Raw genomic sequence first — 25,676 nt, 5'->3', positions numbered from 1 at the left:
GAAGGCCCAGGGCCCTGCTGCATTGTTTGTGTCAGGCCTCTGGAAGGGCTGCCCCTAGAAGCGATGCTGCGGCCCCTGAGTTGACCACCAGCCCCACTTCTCAAGCCAAGGCACCCAGCAGTGCTTGACTCTCCCACTCACCGTAGGTGTCCTGCACCAAGCCTGACTCTGTCCCACAATGAGTTGGCAAAATTCACTTTTACCTGCACTGCTGAGAAGTCTTATGATGGCTTTGTCTTAATTTATACCAGAATTTGATTACAGGGGCACAGGAGATTTAGGAGGATCTATCTGATCTTCTTAACTAGAACGTTAGAACTAGTCAGAATGAAGTAGTGTGAAACTAACTATCTTTAACTGTATTTGGGTGGCATAATTTTCATCTGCAGAACCCTTTAGGGTCTCTGAGTTACCCAAAACAAGTAGCAAGAAGTATATTTCATTATTAAATAATCGTCCTTAAATAATTTTGCAAGTTATTTACTTTGTACATAAAAAAAAGTGGGAATGAAAAAGGAAAGAGAAGAAGGTAAAATTATTATTTAAAACACTGCTTGGAATATTAGTATTCCAGAAAGAGCGTGATTTTTTTTCTTGCTAGCTCTTGTGATTTCTAACATCAGTCTCGCAACACTTCGTATTTTCCTTATGGTGCTGGTTGGTGGGGTCCATATAACATTGCTTTAATAAGGCGTATTTTAAGAGAGTAGACATGGAGGGTTCATGACAGAAGTGTATCCATGTGTTTTAGAAATTGTCTATTAATGTACTTACAGTCTGAAAAAGATCACTCTGTGGAATAGAATTTTATTTTCTTGAGGAATCCAGATCTTCAGCTTACAAGTCATGGTTGAGATACAGCATTTCTTTTTTTATTGCTTCAAAATGAAAACATTGCTATCTTTGTTTGGGGAGCCACTTTGAAAGCACCAACTAGAGAGAATAATGTGAAACTCTTCTACTCTGAATTCTCTTGACCCAAGTAAAGTCCAAAGATATCTTATCTTCTTAGATCTCCTGTGCATATTTCATTCACACAGGAAGTACAATCACATGTCAAAGTAATTTCACCAGTGAATAAAATATATAGAGAGATTTTACTTCAGTTTAGATTTCCTTGTTCCTGCCATGAGATACTTAGTGAGTACTTGGGCACATTAAGTCTGGGTGCATTCCCAACTGAGGTCAATGCAATGACACCATGTTACTGTTCGTATGATTAATGGCATTTCTTCCTTTAACAGAAAAAATCACATAAATTTATTTGTCACAGACTGTATAACACTAGGATTTTGCCTTACAATCAAGGCATCACAGTAACTGTGAGCTGAAGTGGTGTGCCCTTTTTGATATTAAAAAAATGTTAGCACATTGCTGTAGTTCTAAGTGGAAGATACAAAGGAATTACAATATGTTTTGTTACAATTATATCAAAGATAAAAAAAAGGGTGAGGTGGTTTTCTAAAAGACAGGCTTTAGTGTAGTGTTTGTAAAGGGGTGGTTTCTATATAGGTGCTAGAAACAGTTTTTCAACAAGATGTCACCTTCTTGCTACAATGCTGCCAGGACAATATCAGACAAAGTTTAGAAGATCAAACTAATTAATCTACTACTTTAAGCACTGCTTATCTGTGTCTTACTTTAAAACATTAATGCAACAATAAGCAACATGCTAGTATTGTTGTCAGAAATGAAGCAGTGCATGCACTTCACAAGTTTCAGTTCAGAGCTGTGTTTCTTTATCACATTTGCAAGTACTTAATAAATTAAAAGAATATTCTATTCTGTCATTGAACCAGTGTAAGGGTTATGCCCCTTACCACAAAAAATACATATCTCCCAGGAGGAGCTGGGCAGAGCCAACCAAGCCAGAACTGCCGCCCCACAGGAGCCATCGAGCTGATGAAGCTGAGGGTGGAACGGGGGAGCACCTGAGCCCCAAGCGCTGCCACAACCACTGCCACACATGTGGTGCATGCCTGCTGCCCATGCAGTGTGTGTCTGCTGCCCTCCAGCCCAGGAGCCATCACTGCTGCCACCTTCAATGCACCAGGAGTGTAAGAACCTCAGCTGCAAATCTTCCCTCCTTTCCTCTCTCTCTCGTGTTCATTTCCTGTTCTCACACACACAATGGCCACCCCAAAGGGGGGGGGGACAGCGACGTGCTCTAAATCACCTCCTTGTATCATAACAATCCCTTCCTATCCTTTGTACCCTGTCAGTGACTTGCATTATATTTACATTTGTACACCCCTGCTCTGTTTATAGAGTATCAGCACCTAGAAACGCTTCAGTGTCCTCATTCCCTATTTGAGCAGGAGTGCATACTACCCGTGACTGGTGGGGGGTTTTGATAGGTGCCAAGTAAAGCCAAAAGGGGAGGGAGGGGGAGGGGGGTAACTGCTCAAACTCTTTTTTTTGTTGTTGTTTTTTGAACCCTTAGAACCAGATGTTACTCTAACTTTATAGCTCAATGAATAAGCATTCAGGATTTAATTAAAAAGGTTCTCATTTTTCCATCTGCACTTACACTTATATAACCTTCATTTGTAATTAAAATCTATTTCTGTCCTAAGTGTGGACTTGATTTTCTTAACTGGTGATATCAATGCAAATGCCTTGTTATGCACTGGGAGCCACACGTTGTTGGAACTATACATGCATACATGACTAAGCAATTACAACCACAAATCAATAGAAGTTTGGTAAGATGTTTTTTTCCTCTTAGAACTTCCAAACAACCTTATGCACATTTCTCTGTGAAACAATTTTCTATATTCTGATAGTATATTTGCAATTGCTGGCTTCCAAGATTTGTCAGACATGGTATTAGGGTGAGTTTGATGCAAATTCAGCAAAATTTGCATATGTCAGCAGCTGTTGTGTCTGAGTGGCCAGGTCATGTGTGGGAGTCCAGATCAGGTCTGCTCTACACTATAGAGCAGACATATTCAGACAAAGTTGATAGGTTGCCCTTTTAAAGAAGAGGCTGTCTGATGTAATCAATGACTAATGCAACTGGCTTTGGTTTCCAAACTGAGATGAGCTGGGCAGCAGCTGTGAAACAATCAAGTAATCCATATTTCTTGTGTCAGGACTTAAGATGGAAAGGAAGACCTTCCCACAAAGTTTTCTTGACTGATATTGATACTGAAGCATCTTGAGGTCATTGATGAAGAAGCTAATAGTTTTCACATTTGTTTGAAAACAATGTCCCTTTGCTCAGACTGTAAGAAAACCCATTACTGGTTATTGCAAAATAATTCCAGGATGATAGATGTGTCAGCCTACATGTCTTGCAAGGAGTGACTGAATGCACCAGTATTATGACTGTTGTGCTGGAAGGTGCATGAAGGAGTAATCCTGAAAGTTTTGTGACTCGCAGAAGCTGTAGTTTGAACATTTTTCCAAGCTCTGTTCCCAGAACATTGTCTTCTGTTGCAGTGCTGTGTGCTCGTTTGTGCTTTTTGGTCCCAGTTTACATCAGAGCATGACTCAGCTCTGGAAGATTTATTTTTAGGAAAAATGTTGAAAGAGTTCTAGCAGCAAACTCTTCACAAATGAAAAAGTTTTTATTTCAAGGAGCTCTGAACGGCCAAGGAAATAGAAAACATCTACAAGATGTATGACAGGAACCACTACCTTATCCTGATATACAGGGGTTTCCAGATAGAACTAAAAGTAAACAGCAGGTATAAATAAAACAAATATGTTTTAAGAGCTCCCCATCCAGCTGCTCTAGCATATTACTGCAGATGCAGACATAAAGAAAACCCTTGAAAAACACAAATGCTGTCATGGCTTTGAACTAAACACCATAATAATGATGCAAATGCACAAAAATTCCTTTTGTCACCTTGAAGCTATCAAGAAACCAGTGATTAGGTTCTAGCTTATTCTTTATATTTTTTGTTTGTGGGTTGTTTTTTGGGTTTGGTTTGGGTTTTTTTGTTGTAGTTTTGTTTGTTTGTTTGTTTTTGTTTTTGTTTTTGTTTTTGTTTTTGTTTTTCCAGAGATCTGCAAGCTTTGATACTCTAACAGAGGGTGTCTTTGTTTCCTAACAATTATTTTTGGTTTTGGGCTAACAGCATTTTTAAAATAACTTCAATATTAAACAAAGATATTATTGAGAGTTTACAACATTGCATTGGAACAAGTACTTCTGAGAAGACAGAGCAAAGAAGAGAGAAATAAACAAGATCAAAACTAGGTACTAATTTTCTGAGCAATTTTCATCCGAAGGCTGTGCTGTTTCCATACCCATATATAAAGGAATCTGCACAGAAACCAGAAGTACAATTTAAAATTTTTGGAAACACATGTAATTTTTCCATTTCACCTTCAAAATGTGCTCTGCTTCTCCAATAATTAAAACATTTCAGAGGGGGGAAATAAACAGAGTTAAGAATAGAGTGAAAATCTCAGTGGGGGGAAAAAGGAATAATTTTACCAGTCTTTCTTCAACAATGCTCTGTAGTCTTTTCATCAAGTTCTTTGTAATATCAGCCAACATTTTGACATTATTTTTAGTCTGGATTAAAAAAGCTACACAGTCTAAAGCAAAAATAAATATGTAGGAAATGAGATTCAAAGTCCCCTTCCTTCCCCATTGCTCTGAGTGGGTATGTATGCACTTGTTTAAGACTTTTCTCTTCTGTGAATACTCCTTCACAGCCACTTTTCTGGTGGCAACAAGCACTGCAATGCTAGGGGTAGGATGTAAACTAGAGAACCTCTTGAAGTGCCTCCTAGTTCTATTTTTCTGTATTTGTATGATTTTTATGGTTCTGCAGCACTTTGCCTCCCAGGATGGTAGCTAGGACTAAACAAAGTTGTTCCTTATTCTGTTTCAACAGGAAGTAAGATGAAAAAGAGAGTTCCCTTGTCCTGGTCCATTTTGCAATGAATCTGAACACCACCCCAGACTACATGTGCTAAGTCCCCAGCAACAGCTTGGATGTGTCTTTCTTCTGGCAAAACTGAAGGTTTGTTTGGCTAAATCACAAGATACAGATGATGGCTTGTGGAACAGAGTTTCCTTGGCAAACTGTTCCATCCAAGTGGGTCAGCAATTCAAAATGCTGATGAGTGTCCAGAAAAAAAGCAAGCCACAGCTGTCTTTTGAGATTGGAGCCAGGTAGTCAGGGGCCCATCTGTCCACTAGCTCCTGCCACTTGTCTTATCTCAAGGACATGCTTTAAACTTTGATCTACACCTCATCAAACAATATTGCCTATTTTTATTTCATGTCTTGCATTTTTTTTCTCAGTATAAATCCTATGTGTTAAGCTTTAATGACTGTTCTTTCCTGGGAGAAAGCCATTGAAAACATGTCCATTCACTTTCCATGGATCTCTCTACTATGAACTTTCACAGCTGTATCTTCTTCATCCAGCTCTGTCATCTCCTCTTTACTTGGATGTAAGTCTTACTAAAGGATGCTAACAAACAAGTGGTATAATCATTCTGCAGATTACTAGAGGAGAAATAGAAGTCAGATGTACAGTTTTACTATTTTGTCTGCCACAAGTAGCCAGCAAAAGCAAAGCTCAGGATAAGAAACCAATAACTGATTATCACAAGGCAGCTACTTTACCTTATTTCAAGCTTAGGCACATTTGCTCATGTCAGATATAACTGGGTGAGGCATTTTTGTCCAAATAGCACACAAAGCCCAAAATGGTTCAATAAGAGCGACTGGAAAGGAACATTGCAGAGTCTTTTTTTTTTTTCATCCAGTCTGTGGTTAAGAGTTGAAGCTATCTTTCCCAGTAAAAGGTATATCAGCTTTACCTGTACCAGGCTGTCACTGGTTGACTCGGGTTCAACAACACTCTCGATCCCCTTTCCCTCCCACCCAGGCAGAGAAGGAAAGAGAGAGAGAGAAAAAGGGAGAGACTGGGCTGGATTGAAACAGCTTTAATTAAATACTAATGATATAAGAAAATATATACAATTATATACAAATATGTTCAGATAAAAGCCTCTCGCCTCCCCCACCCCCAGCAACTCCCATAGCATCTCCTGAGCTGGAACAGTCCTGACAAGTCCCGGAGCTGCTGGAGAAAGCAGAGAGTGATGAGGGTCAGGAGAGCTCGAGCCTGGGGGTTGATGGTGATGGATGGACTGAGTCATCCCTGGATGCCAGCCATGGATGGAAGAGAAGGGAAGAAGAAGCAGGAAGGAAGTTGTCTTCTGTGATCTCTGACCTTCCTCTGAGCTTACGTAGATATATGGAATGGAATATCTCTGGCCAGTTTTGCTGTCTGTCTAACTCAGCCTCCTATGGGGGGTCATAGATCTCCCCATAGTGTCTGAGCCAGCAGAGTGAAGATGTGACCTTGAAGCCCCAGCAGTTAGAAAAACATTCCACTCTTACCAGTCTTGGTTGGAACACTCTGGTACTAGTTAAAAGAAAGCTTATTTAACAAAAGGAAAATTGCCTTTATCCTGGCTCAAACCAGGACATTCCAACCCTATTCCACAACATATATTACATATAGGGTCTATATTTTACCAGCTGTCAAATTAAGGATTCTCCCCCAGAGTCAAGTTACCTTGAGGTACACATTGTACTTCACCATCCTCCATCAACACACACCAGGTATGTCCAGGTCCCTGAGCAAAAGCAATACCCCAGACAGCTTTACCTTTGCCTGAAGCAGGATAGACCCAAACGCTTTTACCCAGCAGGTTCCTTTCACATACCCCAGGGGCTTTATCCCCATCTGCAGTGTGTAAAAGGTCTGACTGAGCAGGACCAGCCCAATTGATGGATCCCCTGGTATTAACTAACCAAGTGGCCTTTGCAAAATTTTTGTCCCAGTTTTTGAAAGTTCCACCACCCATTGCCGTCAGGGTAGCTTTCAACAAACCATTGTACCTTTCCCTGAGGCTTGTGCATGGTACAGGGGATGGTATATCCACTCAATACCATGTTCTTTAGCCCAGTCAGTCACAACACTGTTTTTGAAATGAGTCCCATTGTCTGACCCAACTCTTTCTGGAGTACCATGTCTCCACAAGATTTGCTTCTCCAGGCCCAGGACAGTATTCCAGGCTCTGGCATGAGGCACAGGATACGTTTCCAACCATCCTGTACTTGTTTCCACCATTGTAAGCACATAGCTCTTACCCTGGCAGATCTGAGGCACTGTGATGTAGTCAATTTGCCAGGCCTCCCCACATCTGTACTTTGACCATGTCTCCTCATACCACAATGGTTTCAACCATTTCACCTGCTTAATTGCAGCACACATCTCACAGTCGTGGATCACCTGTGCGATAGTGTCCATGGTTAAGTCCACCCCTCAGTCACGAGCCCATCTGTATGTTACATCTCTGACCTGATGACCTGAAGTGTCATGAGCCCATCGAGCCAGAAAGAGCTCACCCTTATGTTCCCAGTCTAAGTCTACTTGGAACACTTGAGCAGCCTCATCTGCTCATTGGTTGCATTGATGTTCCTCAGTGGCTCGACTCAGAGGCACGTGTGCATCTACATGACACACTTTCACCACCAGTTTCTCTATCCGAGCCGCAATGTCTTTCCACAGCTCAGCAACACAAACAGGTTTACCCTTTCACTGCCAGTTGTTCTGCTGCCACTGCTTCAGCCAACCCCACAAGGCATTTGCTGTCATCCAAGAGTCAGTGCAGAGAGAGAGTCTCAGCCACCCCTCTCATTCAGCAATGTCCAAAGCCAGCTGGATGGCTTTTACCTCTGCCTTCTCCTTCAGCTGCTTGAGCAACCAGTCGTGTAGGACTCCACACAGCAGCTTTCCACTTCTGGTGGTTCCCTACAAGACGACAGGAGCCATCGGTGAAAAGAGCAAATTGTTTCTCAGTCTCTGGTAGATGATCATATGGTGGAGCTTCTTGAGCCTGTCTCACCACTTCTTGTGGTGGCATTCCAAAGTGGGTGCCTTCTGGCCAGTTTGTAATTGCTTCAACAATACCTGGACGATTAGGCCTTCCTATTCGAGCTCACTGGGTGATTAAAGCAGTCCATCTACTCCAAGTCACATCGGTGGCAGGATGGACAGGAGAAAGGTTGTTCTGGAACATGAATCTGAGCACTGGTAACCTGGGCACCAGGAGGAGCTGCGCTTCAGTGCCGATCACTTCTGAAGAGGCTCTAAGTCCTTTATATGCTGCAAGTATCTCCTTCTCAGTTGTTGTGTAATTTAGTTTTCAATCCAGCAAAGTCTCTCTCTTTTTCTCTCCTTCCCTACCTGGGTGGGAGGGGAAGGGGATCAAGAGCACTGTTCTCAAACCCAAGTCAAACAGTGGCTCAAGCCAGGACACAGGCCTCAGATTTGGGGCCGTAGATGAGCAGAATGCAAAATGACAGGTGAAGTGACATTTCCATCATTCTGCATTAAAGCACAATGTATCTCTTTGGTGGCTGGTATTTCAGTCTTATAGCAGGGATGAGAATCAGTAGCCTCTCTGCAGGATTTGCCCATGATATCTGAAACACTGCAATTAGTTAAAGGTAGTTCAGCGGCTCCTCTCTTGGTCTGCTCCTCCTGTGATCCTGTGTGGATTTTGTTGGGATGGAGTGCTCATACCAGCATGCTGGCTGTCCAGTAAACGTGACTTTTGTTTTCCTTCTCCAGTATTAAAAGATATGTTAGGAGGCTCAGAATAACATGTAAGTTTTGTTCAAACAAAGTAGAAACTTCAGCTAAAATGTATATATACATTATTCTCCTCATTGTAACCAGGTTCTTGTTTGTTAATATCTTCCACAGCTACTCTTCCAGACCTACAGTGTGCCTTTAAGTACCCCATTGAAGAGGTTTGTGGCTAGCTTCTAATCAGGTGTACTTTACTGAAAGTAAAGGTGGATATATACACATCTGATTCTGAGCCCTTCACACATCACAGGCAGCCAGTAGGAAGGTTACATCTTAATTGTTTCTTACCTAAGTAAGAAACCACTTTTTTGGTAGTGTTTGTTGCTGTTTTTTTTTTCTTTGTTTTGGTTTGTTTTTTTTTTTTGTTGTTTTTGTTGCTTGGGTTTTGTTTGTTAATTTTCTTTTTGCAATCTATTGGGGTGGCTGTAGAACACTTTAGAATAAGACCACATATGATATTATTGTATACATACTTTTATTTTACCTATCTTATATGTTTGAAGTAAACAGTGTCATATTAATCCCATCACCCCAGAACACCTTAGGAGCATTATGAAGCTTAGTCAAATCCCTCCATGCTGTTACTCTTCAAGATCAAATTCTGCAACAAATCAGCAGAAAAACACGAACTGTGCCTGTTCAACTGCACTGCTCAGTGTATTGGGGAGGCAGAGCCAAGGTTTTGCCCCGACCTTATAAAATTGCTTTTGAGGAAAACAACTGGTAAGTGTTCGGTGTGCATTTATTTTCAGATCCCTTAACCCATATTGTAGTAATTCAGGGATTTAAATGTGATTCTTGTTTCTGTTGGCAAATAGTCCGGTTGTATCTAATTACTTAATTATACAAATTGGCTGACTAGTGCTTAGGTGCATATCATTGGTGGGGCAATCACACTGCTAATGGCTGGCCTGAAGAAAAATATTAATTTGACTGGGGAGACCTGAAGTAAGAGACATGACCAGATAGAGCCAGGAAATGCTAAAATGACAGTTTTACTGATGGGAATTAAATGGGCAGTGTTACAGTGATTCTTTTTCATTATCAGCCATAAACCAGATCTTAGAAGCATGACTATAACTCAGTTCATTTAACCTGCTCAGGCCTGAATGTCTAACATTTCCAGTATTGCCCATGGAAAGTGCACATAACTTTAAACTAAAGGACATATTTCAAGCAGCAGCAAACATGAATTTCTTCAGAACATCTAAGATACTTTTTTTTACCTCAGTTTCAGTGTTTCTTTTGGAAACAGTATATTCATCAGCCTTGCTGTGGACTAAATCAATTCAGGTCCTGTAAATGGTTTCTGATTTGATACTGTTTGAGACAAGCTACCCCAGTCATACTACAGTGAGGAGAGAAAGTAATTTTCTTCTGCGTGATAATTCACTGACAACATGTTCAATACTGGCAGTAGAAGATCAATAGTAAGAACGCCCAGTCACAAAAATCATCACTCCTTCTCAGAAATTGACTTTCCATGGAATGTTAAGCTGCAAGATTTTTTTCTGATGAAAAGTTTCTATTTTAGAACTCAGCTACAAAAATCCAAAGGAACAAAGCCAGTTTTCAACACACAAAGCCTGAGCAAAAATTTTAATTTTCTATTGTTTAGTTGAAATAAAAAACTCCAGAAAGTGCTAACTAAATTTAAACACTTGCACAAGCTATCCTCTCAACACTGCCCTGCTCCCATTAATTGATGGATGCTTTGACTAGCTCTGCTTTTGAGGAGCTTTTTTGAGCAAAGAGAAAGGGAAAAGAAAAAAGAGGAAGGAATATAAATATTCCTCCCAGATACATAGTAGTTATTTACTGTAATTTGTAAACCTCCTTTTATATTTGTTTTATGTAAAACTTCAGCTCCTTTTTTCTCCAGCTGCAGGGAAAAAGCAAGGTAGGCCTGATGCACCAGGGACTCAGAACAAACATTTTCCTAGAATACACATTTGCTTTCAGTAGGACACTAAAGCCTCTCTGTGGGAGATACATGTCTTCTCCACAAATTGTGGAAGTCTGAAAATTGTGTAAAATGTGGGTATTGGAGTGAGAATATGTCCACTGCAAGAGACAAAAAGGAGCCAAAGCCACAACTTTCCAGCCCTTCTGAAATTTCATAGGGTAAAGCAGGAAATGGGAGGGAATATTGAGGTAGCTCAATCCTTGTCTTTTCTGCCCCCTTGACCTCCTCAACATTGTGAGTATTGCCTTCTGTCTCCCTTTAGCTTGGCCATCAGAGGTTATCACATCAATGCCATAAAATTTGTTTCTGCCCCTTCAAATCATAACATACCTGATTTGAGAAGCTTCAAGCCATAAAACATTTTGTGAGGCAATGAGATGGGATATTTTTCTAGGCTTCCCTGCAAATGACAGAAAACTGGGACTCAGATGTGTTCTTTACTGGATGGTTCTGTCTGATATGCAGAGTTCTTCTTAGATTACCAATCTTTGAAAATGCTCTGACAGAAAAGAGAAACAAGATTTCCATCACAGATTATAAGTGGAGCTTGTTACAAAATTCGGTTCTTTTAGAGGATATGGCATTAAACAAAATGGAAGAAACTTTTCAATGTTTACTAGCATATTGAGAAATTGGATCAAGAGCAGTATTACATACCACATTAAATAAGGCATGGTAACAGTTAACTCTAGAAACTCGTGCTATTTATGTTACTCAATTCAAATTTGGTCTCATTCAGGACATCTTTGATCCTAGATGAAAATGACAGGAAATGTGATCAGTTTTACCAGAAGACATTGCTTATTTTTGAATAGGCTGTACTAGGTGTTTTCCTTTACAAGAAAGCTGAAGTAATCTCCAGTTTTTCAAAGTCTTTTTTCAGGTTCTAACTCAGCTCCACATGCAGGCATTGCATCAGAAAAAAATCTCCACCATTTATTTAACATTATTGCTGGATTGCTTCATGTCCAAGTCAAGTGAGAAAAGCTGGTAGTATTCATGGAGTTGATCAAATTCAGATTTCCCCAGTCTGAAGAGAGACTCAAGTGGACTCAGATCTACTAGGCTAGTCAAAGAGAATGGAATCCAAAATGCTATTTCTTAACTGAATTTATTGTTTATGGGAAAAAAACAAAACACCACCACCAACAAAACATTGCACGTCTAAGCTCTAGAGGCTATTTAAGCAATGCAAACTTATTTGTATAAGATGAGCAGTTTCTGTCTTTTGTCTGTCTGCACTAGTCTCATTGGATTATCTAGACAATGAATGTGAACATGAGAGTAATACTAAGTATATTTATCCATTCTGTGAATGAGCTGGTTGCTGACATAAAAGACCTTCATGTGACTTTTTGCACAGTTCCATTACAATCTGCTCAAGAAAAATTGGATCCGCTGTTGCCAAGACTTTGAAATTACACCTTCAGTGCAACTGGATGAGCCAAACTCTGGTCTTGCAGATGAAGGTATTCTTCAGTCAGGATTCTCATGAAAGTGTCTGGTTCTTTAGCTTTTTATTCTGCATCTGTGTAGGTCAGGGAACACTGGGGTGGTAGTAGTCAAGCAGACCTGAGCATGAGTCATGGTAGCAGGGCTCTGGGCCAAGAGGAAATGTTACCTTTTTTTTTTTGCTTAAAGATGGAAGGAGGCATTTCTTACCACTGTTGCTATTGGTGTGCTAATGTGCAGTAGGTAGCCTAATATACACAAGCTCCCTGTTGCACAGAGATAACTAAATAAAGGGCAAGTTTAGTTTCCTGAACAGCTCCCTGACATTTCTATTCTCTATGTCAGCACTAGTTCTAGCCTGTTTGAGTCAAGCTTGAGGCAGCTGCTTGATATGTACATGCAGTCAGTCTAGCACCATGATGACAATTCTGACTAGGTTGACTGTAAAGAAGTTGTTATTACTACTGATGCTATTCCAGTTTAATTCTGAATTCCATGTTATAACTGCTCAGTGGATGATGTTTTCATGCAACTTATTGATTTTAAGTGATTTCTTCAGACTCAGTAAACGTCTCACAAATAATTTACATTTTTTTTCAGTGCAAGAAATATCCCACTCTTTTCAGAAACGCAAATGTGGAATTGCTAAATTATATGCTAAGCTCCCCCATAGAGACTGTTGGTTACGCAGAACTGTGAACTGAACGTACTGGTTGGAAGCAAAAACGATGTGCTGTAATTTTACCCAAGATAGCAGTTGAAAGAATGCTTGTTATCATTTTACAGATTTAAATAATTTGAATCCATGTATATGAAATCACAATCTGCTGTAATTTTTCATAGCTTGGTGGGCTTTTGTATTTTAATTGTTACTTGCTGTAAATATTTTAGTGCAAACATTCTGAATAGTTTAGAAACACTACCAAGTTTAGGAAGAAGTACAAGTTACTCTTGTTATTGGGAAACAAGAATATTAGTGTGATCCACTATCGTAAACTTTGGTTGCCGTTGCATTTTGGGAGCTGCTTCTTAGGAAACTCAAGATAGCCAAGAACTCTATAAGGAAAAGAGGTGGCTAATACTACAGCCACCCCTGATGGAGAGACTGGCCACTTGGGAGGAATATAGGGCTGTTGTCAGAGGATGTAGGGAGGCAATAAGGAAAGCTAAGGCCTCCTTGGAACTGAACCTTGCAAGTGAGGACAAAGACAATAGAAGTGGCTTCTTCAAATACATTGTAGATAGAACTAACACCAGAGGCAATATAGGCCCACTGCTGAATGAGGTGGGTGCTCTGGTGACAGAGGATGTAAAGAAGGCAGAGGTACTGAATGCCTTCTTTGCCTCTGTCTTTACTGCTGCAGACTCTCCTCAGGACCCCCAGATCCCTAAAGCCCCAGAAGAAGTCAGGATGAAGGAGGAGTTTGCTTTGGTAGTTGAGGATTGGGTTAAGGATCAGTTAAGCAGTCTGGACATCCATAAATCAATGGGTCCAGATGGAATGCACCCACAGGAGCTGGCAGAGATCGTTGCTAGGCCACTCTCCATCATCTTTGATAAGTCATGGGCAACAGGAGAGGTGCCTGAAGACTGGAGGATAGCAGATGTCATGCCAGTCAACAAGAAGAGCAAGAAGGAGGACCTGGGTAGCTATAGACTGGTCAGCATCACCTCTATCCCTGGAAAGGTGATGGAACAACTTGTTCTTGGCACTATCTCTAGGCATATCAAGGATGAGGGGGTCATTAAGAGCAGTCAACATGGTCTTACCAAGGGGAAGTCATGTTTGACCAACCTTGTAGCCTTCTATGAGGAAGTAACTAGGTGGATAGATGGTGGTAGGGCAGTTGATGTGGTTTATCTTGATTTCAGTAAAGCATTTGACACCGTCTCCCACAGCATCCTTGTAGATAAGTTGATCAAGTATGGGTTTGATGATCAGGCAGTGAGGTGGATCATGAACTGGTTGAAGGGAAGAAGTCAGAGAGTTGTGGTCAATGGGACAGAATCTAATTGGGAGGTCTGTGACTAGTGGAGTCCCTCAGGGGTCAGTACTGGGACCAGAACTATTCAATATTTTCATCAACAACCTGGATGAGGCAAAAAAGTGTGCCCTCAGCAAGTTTGCTGATGAGACTAAACTGGGAGGAGTGGCTGACACACCAGAAGGCTGTGCTGCCATTCAACGAGACCTTGACAGGCTGGAGAGTTGGGCAGGGAGAAACTTGATGAAATTCAACAGGGGCAAGTGTGGAGTCTTGCATCTGGAGAAGAACAACCCCATGTAGCAGTACAGGTTGGGGGCTGACCTGCTGGAGAGCAGTGTAGGAGAAAGGGACTTGGGGTTCCTGGTGGACAGGAGGATGACCATGAGCCAGCAGTGTGCACTTGTGGCCAAGAAGGCCAATGGCATCCTGGGGTGCATTAGAAAGGGTGTGGTTAGTAGGTCAAGAGAGGTTCTCCTCCCTCTCTATTCTGCCTTGGTGAGGCCACATCTGGAATCTTGTGTCCAGTTCTGGGCCCCTCAGTTCAAGAAGGACAGAGAACTGCTTGAAAGAGTCCAGTGCAGAGCCACAAAGATGATGAAGGGAGTGGAACATCTCCCTTACGAGGAAAGGCTGAGGGAGCTGGGTCTCTTTAGCTGGGAGAAGAGACTTTATCAACATTTACAAATATGTTAAGGGCGAGTGTCAGGAGGACAGAGCCAGGCTTTTTACAGTGATGTCTAGTGAAAACCTGAGGAAAGCTTCTTTACTGTGAGAGTGACAGAGCACTGGAACAGGCTGCCCAGAGGGGTTGTGGATTCTCCTTCACTGGAGATATTCAAAACCCGCCTGGACACGTTTCTGTGTGATGTGCTCTGGGTGATCCTGCTCTGGCAGGGGGGTTGGACTAGAGGATCTTTTGAGGTCCCTTCCAACCCCTAAGATTCTGTGTTTCTGTGAATGAAAAGGGATAGAACAGAAAGCAGAAAAGAAACAATGCAGGGGGAAGAAGAGACTCAGTATATGAGAGAATGCCTTAGGCTGGTCAGGCACTTTGTTGAAGAAACACAGAAGAAGACTGAAAAAGTGATGATGGAGTGAATAGGTAGCTTTTGAAAAGTGACTAACACAGAAAGCAGAGAACCTCCAGTAAACCCTAACAAGGAAACTGAAAGTATACCATAGGGAAGGGTTAGTGGTAGTGGGGTTCTACTAGTAGGTGTTAGAATTTACATTCAAACACAACATTCAGTTTCCACTAGGCAAACTTTACCGAATCTGAGTCTTTCCTACCAAGCATTATGTAGTGAAAAATGTTCTCAGAATCTCACTTTGTGTCATACGTAGCTTAAACTAAGAGCTTTTGGTGTCCTTATGTTTAATAAGTACAGTTGCTTTTTTGAAGTTGAGCAGTGTAAGTGAGGCTGTCACATAGTATATTTCACCTCTGTGTTCCAAAGAGTGGTGATAGGAATAGAAACATTCTTTATCTGTCACTGTTTTTTTACAGAGGCTACTCCTCTATATGATTGAGTGTGAGGTACTCTTGGTTTTATGTTGCTCTTGGAAAGAGTACCAGGGGCAGCAGAGACAGGCAGACCCTGGGACAGAACCACGAAGAGCCCATGTTTATGGTCACGCTCAAGTACAATCCTGATCAACCTAAACAATCCTTCAAAATGGGTTTATGGAACCAAATGAGGTCACAACCTTGAGTGTGAAGTTTGGATCCACAAGGAAATATATTTAGGATCAAGTATTAGTGTTCTCCCAGAGAAGAGAACACCAGAATAACACTTTGGAAAATAGGAATAACATAGGAATCACACTTTGAGTGTTATGCAGACATAACACTCAAAAAGCATAGACATGCACCAGAAATTCCTCAAGAAAAATTCATTTTTACAAAAATTTTGTTTTGATCTGCTTTCTAAGCCTGGTAGTGGGTATTTCATTGGTTGCTAACTGGTGTCCTGTTGATTGTGTATCAGCAAAGTTTGGTCACTATCAGCCTCAGTGAGAGTGAAACCTGTGGTACATTAAATTACCCATAATAATTGTGAGAGTTAAGGAGTATGTTTTCAGTAGCATATGCAAAGGAGTTATTAATCCATTTTTAAATTTCATTCGCTAGGTTATATTCCCCATTCCTAGCACACCAACCTGAAAAAAAATACTTGTATGTGGTTTCAGAGCTGTGCAGCAAAAATCACTTTCAAGTTTCCCTTACTTCTCAAATACCCAGGATAGGCCAACAGATGTAAGTTTACCTGAGCAAGCTCAGCAACATAATGGTCAAATTATTTCTGAAGAAGCTTCAGTATTTAGGAACAGCTACACCAGAAGTGAATTAATTTTATGTGTTTAAAATCGGGGGGGGGGGGGGGGGGGAAATAAATCAAAACTTCCCTGTTAATTTGTGATATTTTTAATCTATGCTCACTTTTTTTATTGTGTTCATCATTACCCTTGTCAATATACAGAAACCTATTTTGGTTGTTAAACTGCAAACTCTAGTCTGAATGTATATTTGCGTTTCATACTTCTTTGTTTCTTTAGCTCTTCATATTGCTGCTCACATCCAAATTTTGTTAGTCCTTACCCTGTTACTGTAAAATAGATAGCCCCTTGCACTATTGAAATTTAAAATGGCTTAAAAATGGTTTTCAGATTAAAAAAAGAATAATGAAATAAATATTCCTTGCCTGGTCTTTTCCAAAACGTTCTGTGATAAGACTTAGCCTTGGGCAAATACATCAGTTGATTAGTCTAAACAGCTTGAAAGTGGGGGTAAAATGGAGAACTGACAGGCCATGAATGACACAGTCTGACTGAAACTCATAATTTTTTATATTTTTCCCAGTCTACTGAAAGACTTGTTTTGTTTTCTCCTCAGGACAAAACGGCAAGTCTGCTATACAAATTTATGCTAAGTGCCTTAATGGGTTTGGACAGCCTCTCCCTGATTTCTAAGGTGTAGTCATTAGGTGGTTCTTGGAAGCAGGTGCTATTTATGGGTTGAGCTTTGTTTTTCTCTTTCTCCTCTGCTAACGATTAACAATGATGGTGTTTGAATTACACCAAGGCAGCAGCCTCAGCCACACTGCCAGGGAGATTGGTTTCGAACTTGCTTGTCTCCCCCCTAGGGTTTTGAAAAGAAGGGAATAATGTATGTTTATATAAGCATTAAGTCAATATTTACTTACAGTTAATCTACACACTCCTCACAGATTTTTCTGCAGGTTAATCTCTATGCCACCTGTCTCTGCTTGTCCTCTCAGGACACTCCTGTGTTTCTCCCTGCTATGAAGGGGCCAGGGGCTGAAGCAGGACATCTCAAGAGTCCGAAAAAGTTCTGTCCCCACCCACGGCTGCTAGCTATTCTTCATGATATTTCTAAATGATCAAGACGAGACATTGCTCGATAATCTCAGCTGAGCATGCAACTGGTTCTGCTAAACCTGCTATATTTCCTAACACCTCAGGTTAAGGACTGGGAGAGGATGCCCAGCTTTGTGCACTTACCTTGCAGAGTCATGCTTGGCCTGGCAAAACAGGCACTGATGCAGGGAGGAGGTAACACTGAGAAACACTTAACTTGAATATATCCCAAGCCCATGTCTACATGACACAAGAAAGGGGATAAAATGGGCATGCTGGTGCAGGATGTGTGGCTGCAGGTCTGTACTGGGCAGGTGTTGATGTGGGGGCACCATATGTTACCTCACTGCCCAGCAAATGAGATGCCTTGCAGCAGTCCTCCTGCACCTGGTGTGCACAAGCAGATGGTCTGATCGTATTGCTAGGCACTTCAGCCAGCATTTGTCCTTTCCTGGTGGTCAAGACTGGAGCAAGGACATGGTTTGATCCACAGCATTTGTTAATCATTGCATGTCACTGAAGGCCTTCCACTGATTTGGCCATTTAATTTTGCTGGTTTTGAATATTTTTAAATATTTGAATATTTTTGGAATACGAATATTTCCTCAGAAGTAGTTAATCAGAAATTAATTTTGTTCCTCCTTGAAAATTCCTACAAAATATTTTTGTAGGAAAACATTGCTCCAAGCACCAATAAATTTATTTATGCATATCACCCTTCTCTGATATTTAAAGCAGACACACTGACTACTCAGTCTTGTCACTTAGCATTTCTGAAGTGAAAATAGCTACCTTCATTGGAAAGCTCCTTGGTCAATAGTTTTTTGTTTTTCACTTTTTATCAAGTACAATAGAATGGCTGAGAAACATTAGGTAGTAAAGGTGAAAATTCCTATGGATAGTTAAGGGAAGCCTTACAGAATCTGTGGGCTGCACAGCTAAGTTACAATGTCACATATTTCCATCTGGTGCATTTGTAAGAGTGTTTCGCAGAACTCCCATTAACCATCAAGCTAACAGGATTCTAGTAAATAAGGAATGATAGTTTTTGGAGCGGCATATTATAAAAAATACTACAGAAACTTGACCTTTGCAGCAAGACTTAAGGGGAGTATACATTTAAAGCATTATATGACACCACAGAAGAAAGATTAGATGGTTTTACCAGTATGTCCTCCAGTATAATAACAGCTCCTACAGCTGCTTTTACTGCTACTGTATTAACAGGAGTACTTTTGACAGAAGGCTAACATACCCTATGGTTTTCTTTCCCCATCCACTGTTGGTTTGAGCATGTATACCAGGGACATTACTGCAACAGCAGCCAGGAAATGGAAAAGACTTGAAGAAATATGTAGTTTTCCAGTTTTGGCTCATTGCCATTTCACAGCAGCATTATTGATGGGATCAGGCTTGAGAAAGAGAATATTAAAGAGCAAGCAGAATTAAGAACTAGGGACAGAGGACATTCCAAATGAAGTTTTTTAACACCATTTCCCTTACTTCCCCACCCTCAGTTGTAGATGTAAAAGAGTCTAGTTTTGTTGATAAACAGCCCTTCAAAACATGCTGGACTGAAGAGGGAGAGCTCAGAGTGTGGAGAATATATTCAGATCTGGTGGGAGATTATTTAATTTTTTCTAAAGCTCCCAGTAAAAATGTGAGAAATGGTGTCTTCTGAGTGCTTGTTGAGACAAGAAAACCAGAGGTATACCACATTCAAATGAGGGTGAATTCTGTCACTTACATCCAAAAACTTTGCTTTAGAAAAAGCACACTGGCATATGTGGAAGTCTTTTTATAGACTCTGTGTCCTTCTGCAGGCTGCCTTATTTTCTGTGGAGTAGCCAGTAGCAGTTTGGAAATGCACCATTTCCATTTCTCCCTACAGAGTTCATTCTTGGCAAAGACTTAGGAAAATTTGGCCTTCTGTTTGTTGGTTTGTTTTTTAATGGGCTATCCCTTAGGTTGAAAAAAAAGGAGGCTCAGGGCTGAGTTCTTCCTGCTTGCTGCTATATGTAGTGAAAAGTGCTGTTATGTATGTAGGTATACCTATCATGGATCAGAAACTAGTTATCCTATATGCTATTGAAAGAATATCCCTGACATTCAAACTGATAGGAAGTTTAAATGTACTCGTCCCCCTCTGTTCTGCCTTGATGAGGCCACATCTGGAATATTGTGTCCAGTTCTAGGCCCCTCAGTTCAAGAAGGACAGGAAACTGCTTGAAGAGTCCAGTGCAGAGCCACAAAGATGATGGAGTGGAACATCAGCCTTATGAGGAATGAGGGGTGGCCTCATCAACATTTATTGATACATAAAGGGCGAGTGTCAGGAAGATGGAGCCAGGTTCTTCTCAGTGATGTTCAGTGATAGGACACGGGGCAACGGGTACAAACTGGAGCATAGGAGGTTCCACATAAATGTGAAGAAAAAGTTCTTTACTGCGAGGGTGACAGAGCACTGGAACAGGCTGCCCAGAGAGGCTGTGGAGTCTCCTTCACTGGAGACATTCAAAACCTGCCTGGACACGTTCCTGTGTGATGTACTCTAGGTGATCCTGCTCTGGCAGGGGGGTTGGACTGGATGATCTTTCGAGGTCCCTTCCAACCCCTAAGATTCTGTGACATTTATCAGGAGCTCAATGTGAGGGTTCAGAGACAGCTTGGAACTGAAGACAATGTTCACTGGGAAACACTTGCTGAGCTTTTTTTTTGGATAGAATGAGAGACTTCTAGGTTTAGGGGTGTTAGAAATTAAATGTAGTGTTGTTTTTGCATCTTAGTGTTAGAAGCATAGTGTTGGGTTTAGTGTTGTTATCTGCACATTCCAATGACACCTGGGGTGGTTTATGGTCCAAGAAACTGAGGGACTTCATTGGGCTCCATCTGGGGGATCCAAACATGGAGCAGGATTTATGGCCCAAGATAAGACCGAGCAAAGCCACTTCTATCTTGCTCCTTGGAGCAGGATGACACCAGTAGGTATAGATAATTTTGGTGATTGGGAAGACAGCCAAGGGGGCAAGAAAGGTCAGAATTGTACCTTAAAAGGCAAAAAGCAAACTGCTAGGATGGAATGTGTAAACAGGGGTGGGAAACTTACAGGAAAATTTGAAGCGTCAGATAGGCTGTAAACCCTGGACTACCCAGCCACCGGGGAAACAGGGAGGGAACTTTGCATTGGGAATAGAGAATATAAACAGTTATTCACCTTACTATCAGGAGTGCCTACTTGTTTAGGTCACCCATTCTTGCAAGAATGTAAGTAAACTGTGCTTCACTGAAGGATCTGTTTGGGCCTGTTCATTGGCGCCAGAAATGTTTCTCACAGGGGGTAAAAGTATGATTTGTATAAAGCCCAGAGGATTCTTGCATTTGGAAGCAAGACGACTTGGAAATTCAGTAGCAAAGATAATACAATGGGACCTGTGATAGTACCCATTGAGTAATGTGGAAGATCAGGCAAGGGAACCAGACTGCAAGAATGTTAGAGACTTGTGAAGGGAAACAGCAGAGGAAAGAGCCACAAAAGTCAAGAGAATATGAGATTTCAAGAAGAATAATATATGGCTGACTTTCTACCAGAATTTCTGACAACCAAATGAAGATAGGACTAAGTTCAAGTGGGGAAACCGCGAAGGTGATGCATGTCTTGTTTCACATTAGCTAACCACCTTGTGTGTGTTTGTCTAGTCAACAGGGACCAGAAATTGATTAATCTGATCCCAAAGCACACAGCTGCCTTTGACCAGCCTGGTTGCTTGCTACATTCTAAAGACAGAATTGACCAGGATTTCCTTGACTGCAGTGTGTACCTAGATACCCATCTCCCAAGCAGATGCTGGCAACAACACCATTTAAAACCAGGAGCATGAATCCCACTCTGGGTATCTTTTGTTATATGCTGTATATGTAAGAAGGTCCTGTTATAAAAACAACTTCTAGAGAAATTTTGCAAACTCATTGTCATGTACGCTGCAAAAAGAAGAGGCAATATATGCAAAATCTGTAGGAATAAGCAAAAGGGAATTTGCATGCACTAGGATACACTTATTTGTTTACTGACCTAATGAAGTACATGGTATCCAGGAATCCACTGTCATCTATGTTATGTGGAGCTGATCCTTCCCATCCTGCCATTTTTTGAGTTCATCCATTCTCTTGCATTTTCTCCAACATATCATTTTTGATGAATGAAGACAGGAAGAACAGAGAACGATGGGTATATGCATACACACATGTTCATCTGTATATTTTATGTGTAAAAGTATACAAATTGGCAGCTTGATTTTCTACGATGCTTAATAGCAACAACTAAATTAGAACTTTCAAAAGTCCATTAATTTAGGTTCCTAAGGATACTTTTAGGCCTTCTACTTGGAATTATTCACACTTCTTTTTAAGTGCCACTGAAAGAGAGTGGTTTGACTATTGTTTAATTGACACATAACAGCATTACTGCTGTCCTCAACAGCCCTAGCTGTGCAGAAATTAGCCCAGCTCCTTCAACAAAACACAGAAAAACTAAATATGTTTCATGATCATGATACAGATGCATGGTTTCAGGTATTAGAGAGGTCTCTATTCAGGGTTTTACACTGTGCCCATTGCAATATTAGATCATCCCAGAAGTATCTGCTCTTTCATGTTGTAGGAAAGACTTGGACTTCATGCAGTTGACTGGATTGGAATCTGACCAAGACACCTCTTATGTGGGTAAAATAGGAACTGGGTTCTCTCAGAGCACTTTAGCTGAATTTTCTGCATCCTGAAGTCTTGGATATACTTTTTTTCATCTATTGCTTCTTCTGACACTAGTGGGCCTGTGAAGTTGAAGTGTGTTCGATTAATCTCAGCCAATTTATTTTTGTCTGGTTCTGCCCTGAGCAAATGGTGTCATTAGACATAGCAATAACACACTGTGCTGTGCCTCCAACAGAGAGTAAACACAATCTGTTTCGTTCATTTGTGAGCAATAATAGGAATCTACCCAGCACTGGTAAAATCCAGGTCAGGACACTTTCAAGGTCCTGTTCCTCTCCAATACAGCTGATACTTATCTGATGCACACAGTATTAATAAGGAACAGCAGTAATTTGAAGTTGCATGATAGTACTCTTGTAGTATTTATCTTGTAGTACTTCATTGCAGGAATAGACCCACAGTAAAGTTTCCTGTCAGAGGGCAAGTAAGAATATAAAAATCCTGTCTTTTGCTGTTAATTAAAAAAAAAAAAAATTACTTAGCCAATGGACTACATTTGTCAAGAGTTTCAGTACTTAAAAGGAAATAACTGAAATTAGCAATTGTTTTCAGCTTTCTCACCCAGAAACTCTTACGGGATTCCTCTAAGTGATCCATAAAAGGCAGTTAAAGAAAGCAAAGATATTGTAGGTAGCATTATCATGACCACAAATCCTTCAGTACAGGTTTACAGGATTAACTGCAGAAGACTGTTCAGTCCTTCCTCAGGCAAAATTCCATTTCCTCAACAGAAGTTTGTCTGAGTGAAGAATATGGGATTTGACAGGCAATGTTCATGAGTTATACAGAAAAAGCTAGCTGAAATACCAATATTTGCAGCCCTTCCTCATGGACTAATTGATTTTTTCAAGCAGCTCGAAGATTTTCTATAATCCCTCCAAGCCCTTAATTTCAGGTTTACAATTATAGCTTCCAATAAATGATGGAAGTTCCTCTCTATTTACAACCTTAACCAGGTGCTTTAGTGAGCTCTGCAGGAGAGCTCATGCAAGTTACAACAGGAGGTGGAGGAGCAACTGCCTGCTTTAGGCAGAGAACAGCTGCTTACAGATGGTTTGTGGTGAAAAACCACTCCCAAAGCCTCTCTCCAGCTAGAAGAGATTCTACATGTCAAGGGCAAGGTTATGCTAGGTAGAATATTGCCCCTTTTTTTCATGTTTCCCTCAATATTCCCCGCCTGCCTGCCTCCCTCCTCAGTGAGGATGAAAAGGGAATGTAAACTTTATCTGTTACATTTGTTGGTGGGGATACATGATTATGTGATCCATACTGAAAAACTGTTTTAGGAATGATCAACTGAGTAGGAGATTTTCTCTTGCATGGTTTGGTACTGTCTCTTACAAGGAGTGGAAGATAGTTTCATTCCTAAAATACAGCTCTGTGTTTGCATTACTTGTTTATTTATTTATTTATTTTAAATACAGGAATTGAGGATAGTTTAATCTAGTAAACATTTATGTACAGTTTTAATTCCAGTATCAGAAAGGCTTTTTCTTCCTTTCCCAGAAAAATCATGGTGCAATATTTTTAATTTTCAATGTGCAAAGTGCTGAGTATCTTCTCTGTGGCTTCTGGGATATATTGTGTCTTGCTGTTCTGAAGAGGTAATTTTTTTCTTAGATAAATAGTTCTTCCTTTTGGTATATATATTGACAAATTAAACCATGCACTGATACGTGGTTTGTGACTTAGGTATTTCACATTTCAAAGCAGATATGAGCAATACAGAAGGGAATGCTTAACACAATTAACTTCTGTACTACTGTATTCAAAAAAAGTTAATGTGGAATAAAATGTCATTTTTTATTTGAAACAAGTTACAATTTAGTGCAAGACATATTTACTGCCCATGTGGCAATAGGAAGAGTGATGTAAGCTTGTACAATTTCCAACATTTGTTTGGTATGGAGCTTGGCTCTATTGTCTGGTTTGATGAAGGAACTGTGTCAGCTTCTCTGACATTTTTAAACTTTATCAGCTAGCTAATAGAAGATGCCATCTCATCTGAAAAGCTTGGCTTCTTCTAATAGTTATACACAGTGTAGGAGTTAAGTTTGCATGTAAGCTTATCTAGGTGAGTCCTTTATTTTATGGACAAGCTTCATAAAAGCAAACACTTTATACTCTGCAACTGCATTTTTTTATGTTCAACAGTGTTATAGCAGAACTTTACATAAATTTTACAAAGCAAAAAAAACCCAGAAGGTAATAATAAAGAGTTCTTTCAATTCTATATTTCAGCTGTAGGCACTGATGAAGTTATGACCACAAGACCCACAGGAAGACAGGTAGCCCAATATACTGGTTCATCATTAAAGATTCCATCATTGCTTGGAACTGCCTCTGAGGGGAATGCATGTCCATACGCAAGACAGAAGGAGTAATTTTTTTTTTGAGGTATCATTCGTTTTCCTTGCAGTAAGATGTACCCAAGGACGTGAAAAGGAGTGGAGCAAAGTTACACATTATTACTGTTTTTTCTGCTGATAATAATTATGTGAGAAACTGAGAAGAGCAAAACATTTACAGGACTGCTTAACTTTAACCCTTTGGCATCAGAGATCATTAGCTTTAGGGTGAAAAGTTACAAAAATTAATGGAACCGGGGACTGCTTTGTTAGCTCACTTTGCCGCTTTTACGTTTCCTCCTTTTCCTTCATACTGTTGTCTGGATCTCCTGGGAGAAACTGAAAGGACTTTTGCCTGCACTGTATGATTGCTTTACTAAGGGAGTCCTTTTCACAGCTACAATCTTAGAGTTGATGTTTTCTGACTGAAGAGCTCTTGAGAGATTTCTGGTTTTGATCCTATTTTAACCATTAACTTTTGCTAAGATACTATCTTTGCCTGACACTTCATGTCTCTTGTGCATGTCTAGGGAATCAGTATGATACAGAATAGCCATTGCAATATATATTAATTTGGGAAAATGAAGATTACCTCAGAGATGAAAACACAGAAATGCGATGCCCGTACTTACATTCTGTGCATCTGCTTTACTCACAGTAAACATCTGCAATGATTCATATGGTAGTTCCATCTTGCACAATTGCTTTTGAGTTGCAGGACTTTTAGAAAGTGCTTTTTCTCTATGTTCTCCTCAAATATACTTTCTTTGTAAATTTTCCAACTTTGACCCTGAGCATCACAAAACAAACCTGAAAGGGAAAAAAGAATCATATATGTATCACTGGAAATTACTGTAATTCATTATTTGCAGCTATTGTGTTATTGGACAGCCGTGTTTGGGCAGAATTTTACACAAGACTTTCTAACAGCATCTGAGTTCTCTGAATATAATTATTCTCCCTATAAATCTGAATCAAAATTATTCCCTAAGGGTGTATCCTGTCACATCTAAGATTCCCCTAGGAGCCCTGTACTCCCCATGGACCATGCAAATCTGGTTTACACTAAACAAAGATTTGGCAGTTACTGAGTCTTGTTGACAATATCAGTGGTAATATAATGAAAACTGAGCAC

General features: G+C 40.4%; 1 long non-coding RNA gene across 2 annotated transcripts in view; it reads right to left on the bottom strand.

The window, feature by feature from the left end:
• Positions 1-5,904: 5,904 nt before the first annotated feature.
• The window catches only part of LOC127395874 (uncharacterized), a 91,046-nt gene continuing 71,274 nt past the window's right edge, over positions 5,905-25,676 (bottom strand). Inside the window, exons 3-5 of one of the 2 annotated variants that reach the window (XR_007891865.1) lie at positions 21,496-25,351; positions 10,939-11,107; positions 5,905-8,615 (exon numbers count right to left, since the gene is read on the bottom strand). This is a non-coding gene — a long non-coding RNA (uncharacterized LOC127395874). The remainder of the gene's footprint in view (positions 8,616-10,938; positions 11,108-21,495; positions 25,352-25,676) is intronic. The other variant, XR_007891864.1, reaches the window with a different exon arrangement.

The sequence above is a fragment of the Apus apus genome, chromosome Z, assembly GCF_020740795.1.
Source record: "Apus apus isolate bApuApu2 chromosome Z, bApuApu2.pri.cur, whole genome shotgun sequence".
NCBI lineage: Eukaryota > Metazoa > Chordata > Aves > Apodiformes > Apodidae > Apus > Apus apus.
Note: the sequence above shows the minus strand (reverse complement) of the source record. Positions and strands in the feature narration are given on the sequence as shown.